The sequence below is a fragment of the Ixodes scapularis genome, unplaced genomic scaffold (genome assembly GCF_016920785.2).
Source record: "Ixodes scapularis isolate PalLabHiFi unplaced genomic scaffold, ASM1692078v2 PGA_scaffold3__209_contigs__length_174095766, whole genome shotgun sequence".
In the NCBI taxonomy this organism is placed as follows: domain Eukaryota; kingdom Metazoa; phylum Arthropoda; class Arachnida; order Ixodida; family Ixodidae; genus Ixodes; species Ixodes scapularis.
This window is the reverse complement of record NW_024609868.1, coordinates 54,052,644-54,072,793: the sequence shown is the minus strand read 5'-3', so window position 1 is coordinate 54,072,793 and position 20,150 is coordinate 54,052,644.

Below are 20,150 nucleotides of genomic sequence, written 5' to 3'. Positions count from 1 at the left end.
GTGCAACGAACTCGTAAGTTTCCGTAGTCCGCAGGGGGGTAAAACCCGAAAGTGGCAGCGGTAAGGTCCCAGTTAACTTCTGGGGGTGGAGCACTGGCTCGCACAGGTTGCCATGGAAGGCCTGGTAGGATGGGAAGACGGGAGTCTTCTTCTGGTGACTCATCGTCCCCTTGCGAGGGTTCATCAGAGTCTTGGTCTCGTAGCCATCGCAGAATGCGATCGGCCGCGAGGACCCAGGTGTCCTCCTCCTCCGTTTCCGAGGAGGAGAGGGAGGAGGAGGACAAGGAGGGTGCCGAGGAGGACGGCGCAGGAGAAAGAGGTACAGGTTGCGCGGGCAACGGAAATGGGATGTCTGCGGCTTTAAGGGCCTGGAGGAGAAGATCAGGAGGATCTATGACATCCTGCACTACGGCCACTACAGGTTGGCCGGCTATGGACACGAGTACTGGTTGAGGGTCATGTAGTACTATGTCTAAAGGTTCTATCAGTTCTTGGACAAGAGGGGGAGGCAGGTCTGAACTCACCACTGTGGGTGGCGGTGTGTCGGGGAGAGGCGCGTAGTCCACTGTGTCCCAGAGGGGCAGGCGGTGGAGCAAGTCGTCAGGAAGGGTCGCGGTGGTCCGTCGTAACGGGAGGAACAAGTCACTCTGCGGCGTCAGGGACGTCGCGGGCTCGGGTCGCGGGCTGTCGTGGGCGACCGCCGCGGTTGGCCGCACCTCTTCCTCGGTTGGGTGGCCTGGAGGGCCTGTCGGCTGCTGGAGTGGGGGCCTGTGGAGTGGGGAGCGGGGCTCCCAGAAGGTAGGAGGCCGTAGGGTCGGCGTACCCCTGGAGGGCGGCCTGCCATCCAGTGAGCGCAACGTGATAAAGGAGGCGCACTCTGTCGAAGACTCGGAGCTTGGCGGACGGTCGGAGGGGGGGATCGGAATCCCAGACTTGGAGGAACAACTCGAGAGTTTGTAGCTCGACGACGTCCCGGGTCCCAAAGAAGCGGGACTGGCGGCTGGCTCGGTCAACATACAGCAAGGCGTTTCGGAAGTCCCGACGGGTCGGGGGGTCACGGGTCGTGAAGAGTCTTTGGCCTCTACTGCCGGTAGGGGCACGGGAACGGTTGATGTGGCGAGGGTAGTGGGGGTCCCGACGGGGCGGGGAGTCGCCACTGCTGCTCAGTCATGGGCTTTGAGCGTTGAGCGACTAAATGATTGGGTACGACATCATCGCTTTCTATTCGGCATGCGTGACCCTGGTTTCAAAGACACGCAGTTAAAAAATTATCACCTTCGAAAGAGCTCTGTGTCTCAGTCTCTTAGCCTGGGAACATGGTTCGCCGGGTACCGGACGGCATCTCGGTGGCGAAAGCTTTCGCGCACCCAGAAGGCGCTTCTGGGCGTTAAGCCGTCCACGCACGTATGCACTAATTCCGTATGTAAGAGCATTTATTGCGTTTTTATTTCAGCGTTCCACGTGTCAGCCATGGTGCTGCTGATGCACACCCAGCCACAGGAACCGGAACCGCAGTACACGCGCTAGTCCGCAGCAATAACCGCGGTACGAGAAGCGCTAACAAGGTGCTACTGAAGCGCTATCAAGGCGCTATTATACTCTGTTTCACCTTGTGTTGTACCGCAGGAAAGGCTACAAGCGCGAGATCCTTGTTCTATGGCACACCTCGGCGGCACAAGCTGTCGTGCACCAAGGGCAGCTGCCAACGCTATGAGCTCGCGCTTCTAGCCTTCGCAGCGGTACAGCATAAAGTTAAATGGAGTATAAAACGCAAATGGCGTGCTATATTAGAATTAAATTACGCGCTATGAAGTGCCACATGAGCGCTTTTTCAACCGCTCACGTGGCGCTGACTTAGCGCTCCGATATAGGTGTGAGCAGACCTTAAAAATACTAAAAGCGCCATGTACGTAACACTCATGAGAAACAGGACTGAGAGTGCAAACAGAGGCGAAGGCTGAAGAGATGGAACGGGACGATGCGTTCGGTGAAAACATCTTTGCTGTAGAACTATCGAGGCATCCGGCCCTATTGAGTAAGGATATATTCTTCCCAGCCACCATCTGTGGCAAGTGTGGTTAGGAGATCCGACGACGCAGAAAATTGGTTGCGGCAACACACAGCTGGTTCTTTTATTTATTTTTTTACATCATACTGCGTAGCGCAGTGTTCTAGGCGTCACCGAAGAAAAAGTAACGAAATACGTCACTCGTTACTTGCAAATAGAAGGAACCCGTAGCGACCCAAGTTACCTGAAAATAAAAGGAACGCGCTTCCGTTACCGTTACCGAAAAAAAGCAACGCACGTTCCTTATGCGTTCCTTTTTTTTCATTGTGAATTAACACGATTTAATGCTTTGACGTTACAGGTATGTATAAGCACCAGATTTCAAGAAACATTATGTTCATGCAGAAAATTAGACCCTTTCCGGAATTCAGTGCCATCTGGTGACTCAAATGGCAGTTTATCTTTTACTATACTAATGGCGGCAATGAACCTGTGGTCGGCAGTATTTTTGTGGGGCACCGTCACTTTTAAAGGTCAACAATAAACGAGAATGTGCACTTCACTACAATTATTTTTTAATCTCTTTTAGTGTCGATGGCGAAACAAATGCAGCCAGTCGGAACGAAGCGCCAACCCACATAGCTAGACGCCTTGATAGACTTCTATACATCAAGGGGCTTTGAAGCCGAGTGAGTGCTACTAACAGATTGACTGATACCGAGTTAGAAATGAACGCTTACGCAGCTCTTGCGTCCAATTCCTGCTTCACGCCGCGCTAACATCTAGAATGTATAGGCCTCGAATCATCTACTAAGGAGGATCTTCAACTTCTTCCTTCATCAGTACACTGATGGCCGCCATTAGTATAGCACATATGCCGTTTTCAGATGATGATGATAGTGATCAAAGTGGCCAGGCTGAATTCCGGAAAGGGTCTATTACTTTTTTTACGGTTCACCTCAATGCCTACGCGGAAAAAAAATGCAAAAAAAACATAAAAATCTCAATTATTCACATGGCTTGGCGCCTAAAAACACTAAAAAATGGAAGTAGAAGGTTGTTAAGTCTTGGAAAAAAAGAAGTAACGAGTCCCGTCACTACGTTACACGTTGCTTGAAATAAGTAACGTAAGTACCTTATCCGTTACTGTATTGAAAAGTAACGAGTACATTACTATGTAACCGAAAAAGTTACGCGTTACCGGTAACGCCGTTACTTTTAACGCGTTACCGCCAACACTGGTATAGTGTAATACAGGTTACTCTCCCACGTAAAAGGATGAGGTATTTCGAAATAGATTGGATGAAAGGGGTTTTGTCAGACGGGAGAACTTTGACAAATCACCGTCCGAGAAAGAAGAGGGCCTAATCTAGGAGAAACAATAGAAATATAATACGAAGAACTGCTGAGAAAGTAAACAATATGTTATGTTTAAGGGGAGAATTCAATAATTTTGAACTTCTTCCTTCTTAGCTAACGTCCTTAACTGAGGTCCTTAACCCAAAAGCGAAATGAGAAATCACGAATTTCACCGGAACCGGAAGTTCTCCCAGCCGTCTGAGGGTTGGCAAGTCAGCCGTCCGTGTTCCTTGCATCTGATGCAATCGCCTATAAAAGTTGAGATACAGCGACATCCCTCCCAGCCTTCTTGCCGACGTCGTCGGCCTTTCACGACTGGAAGATCTCATTGATTTTGCTTTCATCGGCGTAAATATGAGTAATGCCAGATTGTCAACTTCAACAGTATTGGTTTCGGAATGCAAGGACTCCAACTTTCCACCATGTTTCTTCTTTTCAGCTTACCATAAAACTTGCCATTCGCAAGTGATGGTGTTGCCCTCACGGCACCCATTAACCACGAACGCGAATCCAAATAGTCGTCGACGAATTGATTGTTGAGGAACGTATACAACCGAGTGCCGCAGTGCTCGTGTCCAATACGTAAGCTGGATTCGGCTGACGTGTTTGGGTACCGCGGATGTATCACTGTGAAAAGGCGGAGAGATTTCGGAGGAAAGAAAGTAAGAAATAGTCCGCTGTATTTTCACAAGTTTGTACCGAAAAAGAGGTTTTGGGCTCTACCCCCTCGTGTACCATTTTTCTTATAACCCACAAAACGATAGGTGATTAGTAAACTTCCAATAGAAAATCATTTATTCAGACCCAACTTTTTTTCACGCTCCTTTTATTTTAAACTTAGAGGAAATTCGAACGATATATTGCCGCGCGCGCAGCTGGCCATGTAGGCAGTGCTGCCGTGGCATAACGATTATCGTGGCTTCCTTCCATGCAGATAGCCAGGGTTCGATTCCTGGCCGCGGGTACGCATTTTTACTGACTTAAATGTGATGCTCTGGTAAATTCGAAAATCCTGTTGCTTGTTCGAGGTGCGAATCTTCTCGTCGCTGAAGCCTCCCTCTAGGCCGATTGTTGCAGAAGGCAACGCGTGTACTTAAAGGGTAACTGCAAAGAAAAAAAAGAGTGTATTTTTAAACAGCCTAATTGGGACAAGCATGCCACAAAAATATCTTTCGGCGAGCAAACACAAATTGCACAGCAATAATTATTGCGCGAGACTGATTTTAGTTTGCGGCTATTTCGTCCGCTTTAAATCGTGCGCCACAAAGTTGGTATTATACGTCACGAAGTGACTGTTATACGTCACCGAGCGACGTATAACAGCCACTCCGCGCGCGTCGAAAGAGCGGGAGTTTCAAATGGGAAGAGGCTGTGACTCCGACTAAATTAGGTCCTGTGGCGTAAATATTGCTAGAAAACAAATTGTTTTTTCGCGGAAGATTTGTTTTGTGACATGCTTGTTCCAATTAGGCTGTTTAAAAAAACACTTTTTTTTTCTCTGCAGCTCCGCGTGGCGATCCTCTGTCAGTTTCGCCCCAGCGCTCGATCCTTCGGTTTCGCCGACATCGACGCCCGCGACGCTCTGCTGTTTTCTTTGACCCTTCTTGTTTGGGGCACAAGTTCGCCCCATTAAACGTTTAGTGTCTTCAGTTCTCATCGCCTCATCAATGTGACAATATTGCGTCTTTGAAAATTGCAGTGATTGTAGACTGGCTGTATACAAACAAGATAATTTTGAAGAAAACATATATGGTCCTTCTCCGTTGTTCTTTTTGTTCTGTGTCTACGTGCACGTTAGCCGTCTTTTGTTCTCGAGTTTTTCACTGACGGGTGTATCAGTAAAATATTATATTTGTCGATATTTTGTTCTATATGGAAAGGCATGGCTTAATTTAAATAATGATTTTGGGGGGAGAAAAAAAACACACATGACTTCGTTGGAAATAAAATATGAACATATGTATGTTACAAACTTCGCACTCCGAATATTACTTCTAGAAGAAAAAATCGGAATCCTGGAAATGAATATTAAAGATAAACGCATCATTAAGGAAGTTCCCTAATCGGAAACACTATTCCGAGAAAACGGATGTCATTTCAAGCTAAATGTCTATTTTGTTTAGATCTCGATTTTTTTAAATTTTATTTTATTTCTATGATTTCCCAAACTAAACTGCTGTTTTTTGTGTTTTTTTTTTTTGTACCCTTTCTTAATAATTCTTTAGTTTCGCGATGTTTTTAGGGGGACATTTTTGCTGCGAAACGGAAGCGAAGAACCTCCCGTCTATCGGAAGAAGTGTTCAGAGCAAGAAGCTCGATTTTTCGCTCCTTCTAAAACCAAACGCTTTAGGCCAGTTAATTCAATTTTTCATCTCAAACGGAAACTATTTACCATCAACAATTCTGCTCGGCGACAGCCCGCCGACCGCAAATTGAGGGCCAACCTCTTCTGTGAGTAGCAGAAAGCGTTTGACGCCCAATCTGTCTGACAAGATGGACGCCATAAGCGATCACGTAAATTCCAATGGCCAACAGGAGGATGGGCGCCCACTGCTTCACCCTCCTCAATTGGTTCTTCAAGAAATAAGTGGAGCAATATCGGACGAGAACATCCCATCCAAACGAATTCGTACCGCCGATGTCGATAGGGACCAAGGCGAGGATAACACCTCATTATATTCATTGAGGGACATAACCGATGAGACCGACAATGAAGAACCGTACACAGTCGTGACATACCGAAAAAACCGGGCAACAGGAATTCCCGTAGTCTTCAAGCCGACAACACCAAACAGGTCCTTCTGGCGTGTAAACCCAAACGTGCTTGCCAACGAGATCATAGCGGTTACACAAGAAAAGGTTGTCTCGCACAAGATCAACAAAGAAGGCAATCTCTCGGTAAATGATTCATCCCTGGACTCGGCAAACAAGCTTCTCGCAGTCACCTCTCTCGGAGAGATTCAGGTAACTGCTCATATACCGGAGGCATATTAGAGGAACTATGGAAAAGTAAAGCATGTGCCACTTGAATACAGCAACGATGAGCTCTTGGATTATTTAAAAGACTTTGGAGTCACGTCTCTTCAACGTCAAGTGGCCTACCGACGCCAGGACGACGGAATTGTGGAACAACACCCTTCAGCTACAGTCGTCCTCACATTTCGGACGGACCGAGCCATGCCTCAGCGCATCTACCTCGGATTCACAAGCCATCCCGTTGAAGAATACTTTGGACAGGCAGTTCAGTGCTTCAACTGCCAAAGATATGGACATCTAGCCGGGAACTGTAGAGGAGAGCGTCGTTGCAAGGTGTGTGCAGGACCGCAAGGTGTGTGCAGGACCGGATGTCCGCGAAAAAAGGCCGCCACTGCTGCAAAACAACTTTCTATCATCAACGGAAGGCAAACAAGGCGCCGAGCTCCGTCACCAAATCCACAAGTTGTTCGCCGCCAAGCACGACCAGAGCATCCCAACGGAGGAGCACCTACAAAGAAAACTTACAGTGAGATCCTGAAGCGTCCTCGCAAGGTTCAAAAAGATCAAAGAAATACACAAGAGGACGACTTTCTTCCCTTGGAAGAGCGTCCAGGGCGGTCGACAATGCCAACACCCATACCAGCACCTCGTCGATCTCGGAAAACTCAAGCGCCTCCCGCTGGAACACCAGCAACATACCCAATGTCAAACCAGTCACAGCATCCACGAAAACAAAAAGATCTTGCGCAGGTACTCTTACTCATGTTATTTGTGGCGTTAAAGGCTATCATACAAGAATACCCTGGAGCAAACAACATTCCAGAAGTAGAGGCTCTGCTTACTATGGAGCGATTGATAATTCCCATTAGCGATCACCGCTATCACAAATAGCGTACGTCAGTACAATCGATGAACATTACAAGGAAGCCTCTATCATACAATGGAACGCAAGAGGCTTGCGATCACGACTTTCTAATTTCAGACAACTCGTTTATAAATATAGCTTCCCCATCATTGTAATCTGTGAATCAAACTTACCTAAAGACATTCAATTATCACGGTACGAAAAATTTTACTCAGCATGCACTAATAGTGCAAGTCGTATGACAATGTTCATTCGAAGAGATCTTAAATATACCGCACACGTCGTTTCAACCCACCCGACCAACGAATATGTTTGAGCCACGATTTCAAATGGGAAAGTGAAGTTCACAATAATCGCAGCATATATACCACCAAAGTCCTTATTTGACAGGCAGCATTTGGAGTCTATCCTAAATACAATGCCACCGCCATTTATTCTAACAGGTGATTTTAATTCCCATCATCCAATATGGGGGAGCATTCGGACAAACCTGCGGGGAACGCACTTGGCGGAATTAGCCGACGATTACCACTTATCTACCATTGATGACGTAACCCCGACGTATTTCTACGGAACGGAAGGCAGCAGCTGCCTCGACTTAACATTTGTTTCGGCAGCACTAACATCGCAAACAACATGGTTTGCAGACATTGAAACTTGTGGTAGTAACCACGTACCCACGTACACAATAGTTAATGGGTTCACCAATGTCCGAAAAACAAACTTCCTACAACGAACCAACGGGCATATGTTCGAAGAAGCAATGACGAACGAATGCAAAAATGTTACTGAACTATCTCACTTTGAAAAGGTCATTGTATCCTGTGCAGAAAAAGCAACACGTGATTTTAACGTCCCGTCCACGCAAAAAACAATTGACGCAGAATACGAGCGCCTCCGCGCTATACGTCGGAGGGCAGAACGACGATCCAGGAAAACTAAAGACATCAAAGATCTCCGCGAATTGCGCAAAAGAAAATCTGTCGTCATTTTAAGAAGCTAGCTCGACATTGCTGGAGGACGCTCTGCGAAAATATAGATCCCAGAAAGCCATTATGTAAAATATGGAAGATCTCACGAGGTCTCAAATCTTCTCCTTCGCAACTGCACCCATTTCGCTCTCTGGCGCTATCAAGAAATTGTTCAGAGAAAGAGGTGGCAAGCCAGTACTGCATTTTGTTGACAACATACACAACCCTTTCGAGCCAATCTCCATCTCGCATCACAGTCGAACCAGTACTTCGTGAAGAAGCTATGAACGACCTTTTCACAATGAGCGAACTCGATGCTGCACTGTCTTCAGTGAGACCTCACACCTCTCCGGGACCTGACGGCATACAGTACAGTTATTTGATACATATGGGGAAGGACGCGCGAAAGCTTCTTTTGAATATATTCAACTCTTCATGAATCAATGAAAATTTTCCTGGCTCGTGGAAAGAGGCAAGGATTGTGCCACTTCTCAAACCGGGCAAATCGCCACTTCAATTAACTTCGTACCGTCCTGTCGCGCTCGCGAGTTGCATTGGAAAAATCGTGGAAAAAATGATTCACCGCCGTCTAGATTGGTATCTTGAACAGCAAGGGATATATCCAGAAATCATGCAAGGCTTCTGTCGAGGAAGGAGCTCTATCGATGGAGTCCTTGACCTTGTAACTTACATACAACAGGAGCGAGCACATCGTAAATTCACAATAGCGGCTTTCTTAGACATCAAAGGAGCATTCGATAATGTCACTCACGAAGCGATATTTCAGGCTCTCAGCGAAATTGGGATTGGGGGACACTTATATAGGTGGATAAGAAGCTACCTCACAGGAAGATCAATTTTTATGTCTACAAAAGAAGGAAATACGCCTTCATATCCGGTGACCCGTGGTGTCCCTCAGGGGGGCGTCCTCAGTCCTATATTATTTAACATCGCTCTCATTCGTCTCGCCCAAATACTGCCCCCAACCATCCAGGCATCTTTCTACGCCGATGATATCTGTATATGGGCTTCTGGATCTACTCGAGTTCAAGCAAAGTCAAGGGTTCAGTCTGCACTAAAGAAAATGACAACTTATCTTAATACCCGTGGACTCGAAATTTCCATTGACAAATCCGCAGCTATTGCTTTCACCCGCCGAAGATTGGACAAATACACACTTAAGATAGGCAAACGAACAATACCGTACGTTAAATGCCACACATTTCTTGGAGTAACCATCGATAGGGGCCTGACCTGGTCACCTCATATTTTGTACTTGCGCAAAAAGCTTGCCAGTTTTAGTGTTCTTGCCCGCTTCATCAGTGGAACCACGTGGGGCGCGACAGTAAGATCCCTATTACAGATATACGTGGCCTTATTTGTCGGCTTACTTCGATATAGCGCTCCCATTTTACATGGCACGTGTCAAACCAACATCCAAACTCTCAGAGCAGTTCAAGCACGTGGCCTCCGTGGCTGTTTGGGCCTACCAGCTTGTGCCTCAACTCTGGGCACAGTTGCCGAGGCACGCGCCACACCTGTAGTAATACTAATGATGCAGGAAACATTGAGAGTTCATCTGAGACATACTACTAATCATAGTCATCACTTACTGGCTGATCTTACTTTTAAGCGACCTTACTCAGAATATTTGATGGCACTATCAAAAATGGAGCAATACATCCCTGATGATATAAACTCGTTTAATCTTCCAACTATACCTCCATGGAGACTCCCTCTCCCCGTTGTGGAACTTGACATTCAAGGCATCAAGAAGAAATCAAATACACCGTTGCTAGTGCTTAAACAACTCACTTTATCCACCATTGCCTGTTTACACGCGTCAAAAACTCACATATATACGGACGGATCATGTGTCAAAAATAGTTCTACCGCAAGCATTGTGATTCCATCGTATGCCACAACAAGAAAATTCAAGCTTAGCCACAAGACATCTTCAACAGCGGCTGAACTTGTAGGCCTTCATCAAGCCCTTCGATTTATATTCACAAAACCCATGGGCGGTGTTTACAGATTCTAAGCCTGCACTCCAAAGCATCTGCACATACCTGCGACGAAGTGAAAATGGACAAATTATTTTCAAACTTTTATGCTATCTTCAGAAATGTATTGATAGGAGACACTCTGTCGAGTTCCAGTGGATTCCTGGACACTGCAAGATACCTGGAAATGAAGCTGCGGATGGTGCTGCGACTTCCGCCCATACCTTATTCCCCAACGTCGAAATACCCTACTCCGGGAGCGACGTCACTTCATTAATCAATCTCCACGCCCGAAATGCAACACAAAGCCTCTGGAAGAGCTCTGCACACCATTACCCTCCTCTATATCTACTGGATCCTGACCTAACATACCGTGTGTCACGTAATTTACCCAAGCGAACGGAAGCTGTTATACACCGATTACGTCTGGGCGTTTCCTACAAACAGGAATTTCTCCACCGAATCGAAAAAAAACACACACTCCGAACTGTCCAGGATGTGATTGTGTGGAAACTATATCTCATTTATTATGTGAATGTGCACTTTACGATGCAGAAAGAGAACTCCTAAAGAGGATTCTTTCACATCTAGACGACCGGCCATTTACTACGTCCAAAATACTAGGGGCCTGGGACTCATCACTTAAAGAGGAGAAGGCGGCAAACGCCCTTCTGCGATTTTTATCAGCAACGCGCCTCGAGTTCTGTTTGTAAAAACGTATCTAGTGTTCATTATTTGTTGTCGAATAGAGGGCTATCCATTTTATAATTCCTGTAAGTGTACACGTGCGCAACTGGACTTCGCGCTGGCGCGTACAAAAACTCGAGTGTTTCGGGTGAACATTGGTGACAATCCAGCACGCACTTTCAGTCTCTTAGTTTTAGTGTCATATTGGAAACTGCAGCATTTTCTTAATTATTGATTCTGCCCTCATAGTGTTAACGTGAGTGCTAGTGTATTACCTTAATCCTCCTCTACTTTTTCTTTCCTCCTTCTTTTATCCCCTCATCCCCTTCCCCAACTCAGAGTAGCCAACCGAGGCAGGCCGCCTTGGTTAACCTCTCTGTTTTCTTCTCCTGCCCTTACCTTCTTCTTCTCCCGTCTATCACGAATGGTCACTGAAGCAACGATAATAAAAATATTGTTCGGTGAAAATCGGAAGTTCTTAAAGGGGCCATGAAGCGATTTTTGGGCTGGGATGAATTATTTTAAATTGGAACTTTACTAATCGCATATTGTTTAGTTGGCCAAAAGAAAGAGGGTAGAAAGTCAAAAGCCACCTTTTCGGTACAAACATTTGAAAATATAGCGGACCTAATTTGTACCTTCTTTCCTTCGAAAGCTCTCCGCCTTTTCACTATGATACATCCGCGGTTCCCAAAGCGCATCAGCGGTGCCAACCGGACGTCAGCCGAGTCCAGCTCACGCATTGGACACGAGAACTGCGTCACTCGGACGTATGCGCTCGTCAACAATTCATCCGTCGTCGAATATTTGCATTCGCGTTCGTAACCAATTAGTGCCCTGACGGAACTTGTTGTCACTGGGGAATGACAAGTTCTATGGTGTGCATAAAAAGCACGGTGGAAGCTAGGGGTCATCGCACCGGTGCCGAAGAATGTCACGACGACGTGATTTCAAAATTTGCATTCGAGTTGAGGATTAATGCTAAGGAGGGAAAAGTAGGAAAATCGTTTCATGACCCCTTTAAAGGTGCACTAAAGACGTTTCTAAGATCGCCTGTCCTTGGTGATAACTTATCTTGCGGGCTCCAAGCATCCTAGAAATCTAAAAATCATGCTTGTGCGGCGTCTATTTGCCAACTAAAATGTTATAGGAGTTTGTGCCACGCCCCTTTCTGAGCGGAAATATGTAAAGCACAAAATCCAGCGGAGGCGCCGGCGGCGCCTCTGCTGAATTTTGTGGTTCAGATTTTCCCGCTCAAAAAGGGGCGTGGCAAGAACTTTGATCGCATTTTCGTATGAAAATAGACGTCGCACGAGCATAAGTTTTCGATTTCTGGGATGCTAATTTCTCGTAGAATGAGTTATAAAGTAACAACACGTAAGGTCTTCAGACATGCACACTTTAATGCAGTGGTCCCAAACTCATTTGAGTGTGGGGGCCAAATAGTTCACATCGGAAAGGTCGAGGGCCGACGTAAAACGGAGGGAGGGGGGGGGGGGGGGGGTATTTATTTATGAAATCGTTATGTTTTCTAATTATTTAAAGTACTTAAAACGACTGAATAGTTCTAATCGTATACTTCACAAAAACCACGTGATGAATGGGGCTTGGTTGAACTTGAAGACGAGGAAGGTGCAGTTGACGATAACAAACGCATGCATAGATTTTCGGGAAAAAAAAAATCTGCGAGACGCGGTATCGAATTTAGGTGATTAATGAAGTTCCCAAGCAGCATATATATCCTGTAGACGCCCCCGGGACATCCTGGACATCCATGAAACTTGTTGGGGGCGTCGTGAGAAGAAGAGGACGGCCGAGCGAGGCGCGAGCGGGGGCCAGCCTGGGGCAAGCGCGAGAAAAGGACGTGAGGCACGAGGGGAACGCCAGGGACCGAGAGCTGGAGCGGGCCGCCGAGTGACGGCCGTCGTATTTCTCCGTCACTCCGCAGCGAGGACAGCCAAGCCGTCTCCCGAGCACGAGAATAAGAGAGGCACCCGGCATCCGGAGAGAAGATAAACGCCCCCCAAGTTACGTTTACTTCCAAACTTCCCGTCGTGCGATTTTTTGGGGAGCGAACGGAGCGCAGCCTAATCGGGCGGCATTAACCTATTGAGCGACCCACAAACTTTAGGACACCCTGAAGATGTACGGAGGACCATGTGTGGTGCTAGGGCTTGCTATTGAAATAAAACTGCGCCAACATAAAAAAAAAAGACAAAAAAAAACAGCGGTTTCGGGAGCCGAGGAGCTCCCGAGAGCCTAGCGAGGAGGGAGGCGAGGAGGAAGAGAGGGAGAAGGGAAGGAGAAGGGTACCGGAGAACCGGAGAACCGGAGCAGAAATGCTTAAACCGAAACCGCTCGCTGTCACTGGTCTATCTGGGCCGCTTGGGACTATAGCAGTGTCCGCTCTTTACCTTGTGTATATTACTCTATGCATCTGCCAGTGAAGAAGACAAAGATGAAGGGCCCCAGCGACGAAACGGCGTTCTTTCTAACTCAAGGAAATATTTCTTCAACTGCAGTGCCTCCAATACGATTACTATCGAAACGACTGTATAAAATGCCAACTCTGGCCTCAGCCAAGAAATGCAGTGGCTGATTTTGCCGGTATGGACCTTCTAAGGCAGGTGAGATCATTGAACGCCGACTGATTCCTGTGGACGGCGCAGATCGATTTGCCCGGTTATATTTGTCTTATATTTCAGAAAAATTAAAGCGTTGTTCTGAAGAAAAAAAAAAGGAAAAAAAAAAACGACGCCACTTTAAGCTAGAACAGGAAAAGGCAAAACAAGATGGCCAGTTTGTTGAGGACGAGTCGGTATCCGGAGGTCCTACGCGGCCTCCAGTTCGTAAGGCGCAGTAAGCTTGCGTTTCTTCAGGCATGTACAGAGATCTACCGATAGGTAGAGAATCCTCATGTCGTGAGTAAACGCAAAGGCAATTTACTGACTTCTTGTTTTACGTTAAAGAGTGTTCACGCTCCTTTTTAACTGATGTAGCCCATTGATGCATGTGCGAAACCTGGCTGCCGATGGCAAGCATATAGTTATTCCGTTGCGAGGCACCGCTGGCTTTGAGCCCGGCTATGACGACGCTCTGCATATTTCGGCATTTTTTCGCTCGGGTAGGTCACGTTTTACTGAAATGCGAAGTAGACGCCGAGTGAGGCTGCTAACGCTAGCAATTATCAGCCACGTCTTGCACCCGAGTCACGCTCCATCAAGGCGATAAATTTGGAATGGGCATGTACAATCATAAACGTTGCCTTGGGGAATATAAAGGCTTAAAGACGAGTCGGAAACGCATTTAGCAGCTGGCTTGGTAGAATAACTGACCGGAAGGGGCTCATGATAGTTAAGAAACATTCTAAAAACTCATAAATTTATTTTTGCTTTACAGCTATCCTGCAAAATAAAGTTGGGATTTATTGTCTTATACAACAGCCTCCTGCATTGACGCGCCTCGCACATATCGTGCGCACCAACATGCCTGAGTGTGGAACCATCAGCTTTCCTGGAAAATGCCAAAATAGAAAAAAAAAAAGCACGAAGACAACTACTCAGCCTCCGGTTGAAAATTGCGCACCGATACCTACAATAACATTACCGAAAGCTTCGCGGCAAAATTTGTTTATAATGTGGTTGGTAATTTTAAAAGAATAATGGTGGACCACATCTGAAAATTAAACGAGTGATGCTTTTTTCGGTGTCACGCAGAAGCGTGTAACTAATTGCATGTCACCTAGACAATCCGAGAATAAATAGCTATGTATCCTATTCCGCTAAAATCCTAATGCTCCGCAAGCGATAAACATGTCTACACTCTAAAAACTATCACGCTGAACCTCACGCTAACCACGAGTTTCAAGCGTGGAACCGCCGTCGATACCACGGGAATGACGTTTTAAGCACCACGTGATCGAGAATAAGCGTTTGTTTTCTGTGTCCAAGCGTTAGAGCAGTCTGAGGAATCCCTCTCGGCCTTTTGTTTCGGACGTGATCAACAGCGTTAGCGTGACGACCGCAAAACACACGCTTAAGCGCCATACGCACATTCGCGTTTGAACGCGTTTGAGTGCGTTGCGGAGTCCTTGCGGCCAGGCGCGGTCGCTTGCGGACCGACGCGCGCCTTCCCGCAACGCTCGGTAGCGCGACGCAAGCGAGTAGAGACTCGTTCAACTCTCCGAAGCGTTGCGGTGCGTTCGGGCGCGTTCAACCAATCAGAAGCCGAAAGAGGAGAGGGGGTGACGTGTTCGCTCCGGCCGACTCGGCGAGACGTATCCGGTTCGCCGGTCGCAGGGCTTGCTTTTTCCTTTTGGGGAGCGGTGGGGACTGTATTTTCCAAGGCTGCCATGGTTCAAGCTTGACAAAACGTCGGGGAAGTCGGCGAGATTGTCCCAAGATCGAACGCTTCGACGCTGTCGCCGTGCGCCGCCATGTTGCCTTGGATTTCGCTTACTATTGGTGAGCCACTGGCGACGATAGCGCGTTCTTATTGGCTCTTGACTGCGGTTGACTGCGTGTCAACGCAACTGTGCGTACAAGTTTGGCGCAAGCGGTCTTCGCAACGCAACGCGTCCGCTTGCCGCTACGGAACGCACCGCGCTCAAACGCGAATGTGCGTATGGGCCTTTAGATTTTCGAAAAAACGCGTGCGCCTTCATTCATCGTCACGCTAATATATATCCGAATGGATTGACCCTCCCGAAGAAGCACTTGCGCGTGGTTTTTTGTTGATTTTTAGTTGACGTGAGCTTCTCTTTTCTGGAAGCACAGAGAGCGCATGCGTCTTCTTTTTTGGCGGGAAAAGCGAGAAAGCCGTTGCGCTGTTTCCGTTGCGGGCTGTCTCTCTCAGTCAGTTCCCCACACGCTTTGTTTGTGGCTGGGGCTGGACCAGCTTGACTGACTGTGACTGGCGAGACTTAAACGGCGCATGAGTTCGGGCACAGTGTGCCATGTTTACCGCACTTGACGTGCGTAGAGTGCAGCGGGGTCGCTGCAAACACAGCGGGTGCGAGTGCCCCGAATTCCTGCGGGAGACGGAACTGAATGCCAGCCAAGGAAAGTGCTTCCCATTTGGCTGGTGCCTTTACTGCGGCCATTCGCCAGCTATTCAAGGAAGACTGAAATATTTGTGTAAGAACCCTGTTTTCGTTTGTCCCCCATTACTCTCTTGATCCGCTGTTTTTTTCTTGTTTTGTTGCGAAAGCGCAAGTATCAAGTTGCACAATCTCCACCGTATTGCTTTTCTCGAAGCGATGTGCTCTTCAGCATAACTGTCACATAGGAAACAATTTTTGCTGCTTGTGATTGAGCGCGGCATTGAGACAAATGTTGTTTATTCGGAAAGGTAAAGCGGTGAACCGTGGATGCTGGGGTGTAGTTGAGGTAGTCGGGCGAGTTTGCTCTCGGCTGTAGACACTGCAGTACATAGGTGAACTTGCTATTCCAAGTGTTGCATTGCTGTCGCAAAAACTTCGAAAGCATATTTTGCCTGAAGTCCCGCCTCTGCGTCGGTCTCCCGTGTTAAACGTTTACGGTTTGGAATCGACGAACACCCAAAATATGGGTGAAGGAGAGAATGGGTACGTGACAATGTGGCAAGTGAAAAAGGGTGGCAACAGGAACGAAGGGAAAGGGTACACAACGTTGCATTGTAGGAGGAAAAGGGTCGCAGCGGTGTAGGAGACGCAAAGAATCACAGTAGCATCAGAGGCAGCCGCGTGAATCTTTGCATGTTCCGGTGCTTGCAGGCATGTTTCATTTTGGTTTTGATCGGCCTCAACCCAATCGTTTCTTTGAGATAAAGCTGTGCAGAAATATCGAGTTAGCTTGAGCGGCGTCGCCGTCGGCGTAACCGTAACGCGTCGGCGTAACGCTTTTTCGTGACGCTCGCAAAAAAAAAAAGAAAAAAAGCACTGATTTCAGCGGCGAGTAGAGCACTTTTGCAATAAAGTAAATACTTTAAGCACGCTCAAAGCGCACTTTATGTTACACAGCTTCACGAATTAAGAACAGCCTGTTATGAGCGCTTCAGTTAGTGCAACGTGGACAATGTTAAAGTTCAAGTGTTTGTACTCATTTTTGTAATACTAAGTTTATTTAGGCCATACTATCTTAATCTTATTGTTAACAGGTTGCACCGACGGATATTCTTGGACCCTGCATTGTGTGGGGCGAAACGAGACGGCTAATCTGCGGCAACGAACCACGAAACGAAATCGACCTGCAACCAGACGCGTCTCTCGAGAAAGCGCTGGTGCTATGCCTCTGTGTTTACTACTTAAAGAACGTAACATACCCGGCAGCATTTGGGCAGCTGCTTGGTTTTGTACAGAGTGTAGTGAAACCAGCAAACAGTTCTGAGGTGGCGTGGGCCCAGAAAGGGTTGTGTGATCTACTCTCAAAATAGCACTTTCTCGCACAAGGTTTTTTTGTTTTTTTTTCATACTCGTTTTTGAGGAATGGTTGGAGGGGAGTTATGTACATCAAAATATAATAGCTCTAGTCAATTGAACGAAAGTGCCCTTAATAATGAAAAATCTAAGGTATCTAGAAAAAAATGGCAATGCCACGTCGTCGAATGCGCCAAAACTAAATCTAGTCATTAAATAAACGTCAATTCAATTTTTGTTAGCAAGTGTTGACTTTCCTAACGAACTTAACACTTTGCTCATTTGAAATCATTTGATATTTATGCCCGTTTGACATTTATTAGCAAAGTGTTGACGTTGTCCAAACTGTTTGTGTCTCGTTATGAACCAATCTTAGAAGGAAAGACCTCCTTCATATTCTGTGGTTAATTTCTTTTACAAAATCACAGACTTGCCACGAAGCACAATTTTTCTAATATACCAATTATTGTAGAAAATGAACCGTAAAGAAGTATGACACGACACAATTATCACCGCGTAGCTGCAAACCATTTGGTAACGAATTGTATATTGATATTGTTACTAACATTTACTGAAAAAATATATCCTTATTGAAACCCGCTAAAAAGTCAAAATAATGACATTCGTTCATAGTTGGTTCATGATACTCATAGTAGTTGCAGTTCTTAGTAGTTGGTGGGCTTTATACTTTTTAACGGCTTATTTGTACAAACAAAAATTGATTTTCTAATAAAGAGTTTATCCCCGAAGCTGTAATTTGTTCGCCTCTTTCTATTTAGTTCCTTTTGGACTGTTCCTTCTTGTAACCGGGGCCTAACGAGATCTCTCTCTGTCTCTTTGGGTTTTTAGACGTCAAAGATAAATTCCCTAAAATCTTTATACAAGTTGCACAGCTGTGAACAGCTCGCAACTACCTAGCGCAATGTACCAGGCGTAACATGATTCACAACTGCCATTCGTATATGTGCGTAATTATACATAAAAGCAGCACGTCGATCTTTCTTGCACTACTCAATTCGCCTAAAGGAGTACTTAGAGAGATTTAGTAGATCGTTTTTGAGCCCTTATAACGATATGCGATAACAATATGGTGCATGGGGGCCCGTGTGTTCATACGCTTATTACGGCGCGCGTTTTCTCCACTCTTAAATAATGACGCCTTCTAGGCGCGTGGAATGTGCGTCGTGGTTGAAACCTCTGGCCATTGACATTGGGCTTTCTCGCATTCAGTATATCGTCCCAATAATCTTAGTTATTGGGACGATATACTAAATGCGGGAAAGCCCAATGCCCACGGCCAGAGGTCTCCACCGCGACGCGCATTTCACACACGCCAAGGAGGCGCCATTATCTAAGCGTGGAGAAAACGCACGCCGTAATAAGCGTGTAAGCACAAGGGCCCCCTCACGCCTGCCAAGCGTTAAACCATAGCACAGTTCACGCTTAGGAAGCGTGAATTCGAAGCGTTGAAAAACAGCACGCTTAGAGCAAGCGTGTAAAAAATCGCTTTGCGTCACGCCTGCAAGCGTTAAACCTGTGCGCAGTTCTGAAAAACACCACGCTTAGAACAAGCGTGCAAAAAATCGCTTTGCGTCACGCTTGCTCTGCGTGACCATTTTTAGAGTGTAGGAACAAAATTTATCGACCTACGAAGTAAACCCGATGTCACAGCTTTTTATTCTTGAGCACATTGAACATTTTTGGCAGTTAACATTTGCCTGTTTAATTTATAACTGTGTTCAATCAAAATAAACATCTCCAGAACGGAGATAAATAGCCACCTGATGAATCATAATAGAAAGAGAAATCTAAGCACATTTACCTTTTTCCCGAAATGAAATGTATTTTCCACGCTTCACCACTACTATTGGTAGCCATACAGGACCACAGAATTTCCCGTTGTGGTATTGGCACTCAGTGCTTTGGGCTTTAGGTAACTACTTTTGCTTCCTGTATTTAATATATTTTAATTGATGCTTATTTTCGTCGAGGTCGGTTCCTGTATTGAAATGTTAAGAACTATGTTTGAACTTTGCAGTAAAAAAAGGGCGAAAAACATTGGCCATTTTAGTTTCTTTACATGGCAGGGACAAGAACTAATTACAAGAAATAGCGTATAAACAGATTCGGTTCAATAGGGCGTCACAGTGGCGTAGCCAGAAAAGAAACTTGTAAGCTCCCCTCCCCCCCCCCCCTTTTTTTTTTTCCTGCGCACCCCAAACCCCGAACATCCCAGCATCTCCAGCCTTCGGCACTGGGTGTAAACTAGTGTCAACCTTTACATAAAACTCAGTCAAGTAATACCCCTCTTATACGGGCCGTTCTAGGTATTATAAAGCCTACGATTGTTGCCATTTCCCAACTGTCATCGGACTCAACTAATTTTTCCGGCGTTACCAAGCGTTACACGGCGCATACGCCTAACAACCTCAACTTTCGATCCCAGTTGAAACCCAAACGAAACCAGAAGAAAAAGCAACCATCGCCGTGACAAGCGTGTAAGAGCGCACTGAATTGAATTTGTATGCACTTACTAACGCCGTGAGGTTTTGGTGGCGTTCTCTTACAACCTAAAGTGACGAAGCAGGCCAGTTTTCTTTTTTTCGTAAAATGTATTGCACGGCGAAATAGAGGGGGGGGGGGGGGGGGGGGTTCAAAGAAAGGAGTGCAGTCCAGCGTCGTGCAGGAACTGCAGGAGCGACTTGCAGCACTTGTCGTCATTCACTCATTGTGTGTAGTTATTTTGTAGGTGACCCTTTAGTCCGGACTCGCTGAGTATCTTCTCATGGGTGCTCTTGGTCCCGGAGCAGAGCCACAGCAGATGATGAGCATCCGCCGTAGCCACATGGGCCGAACACTTATGGCGAATTCAGGTGGTCAATCGCCG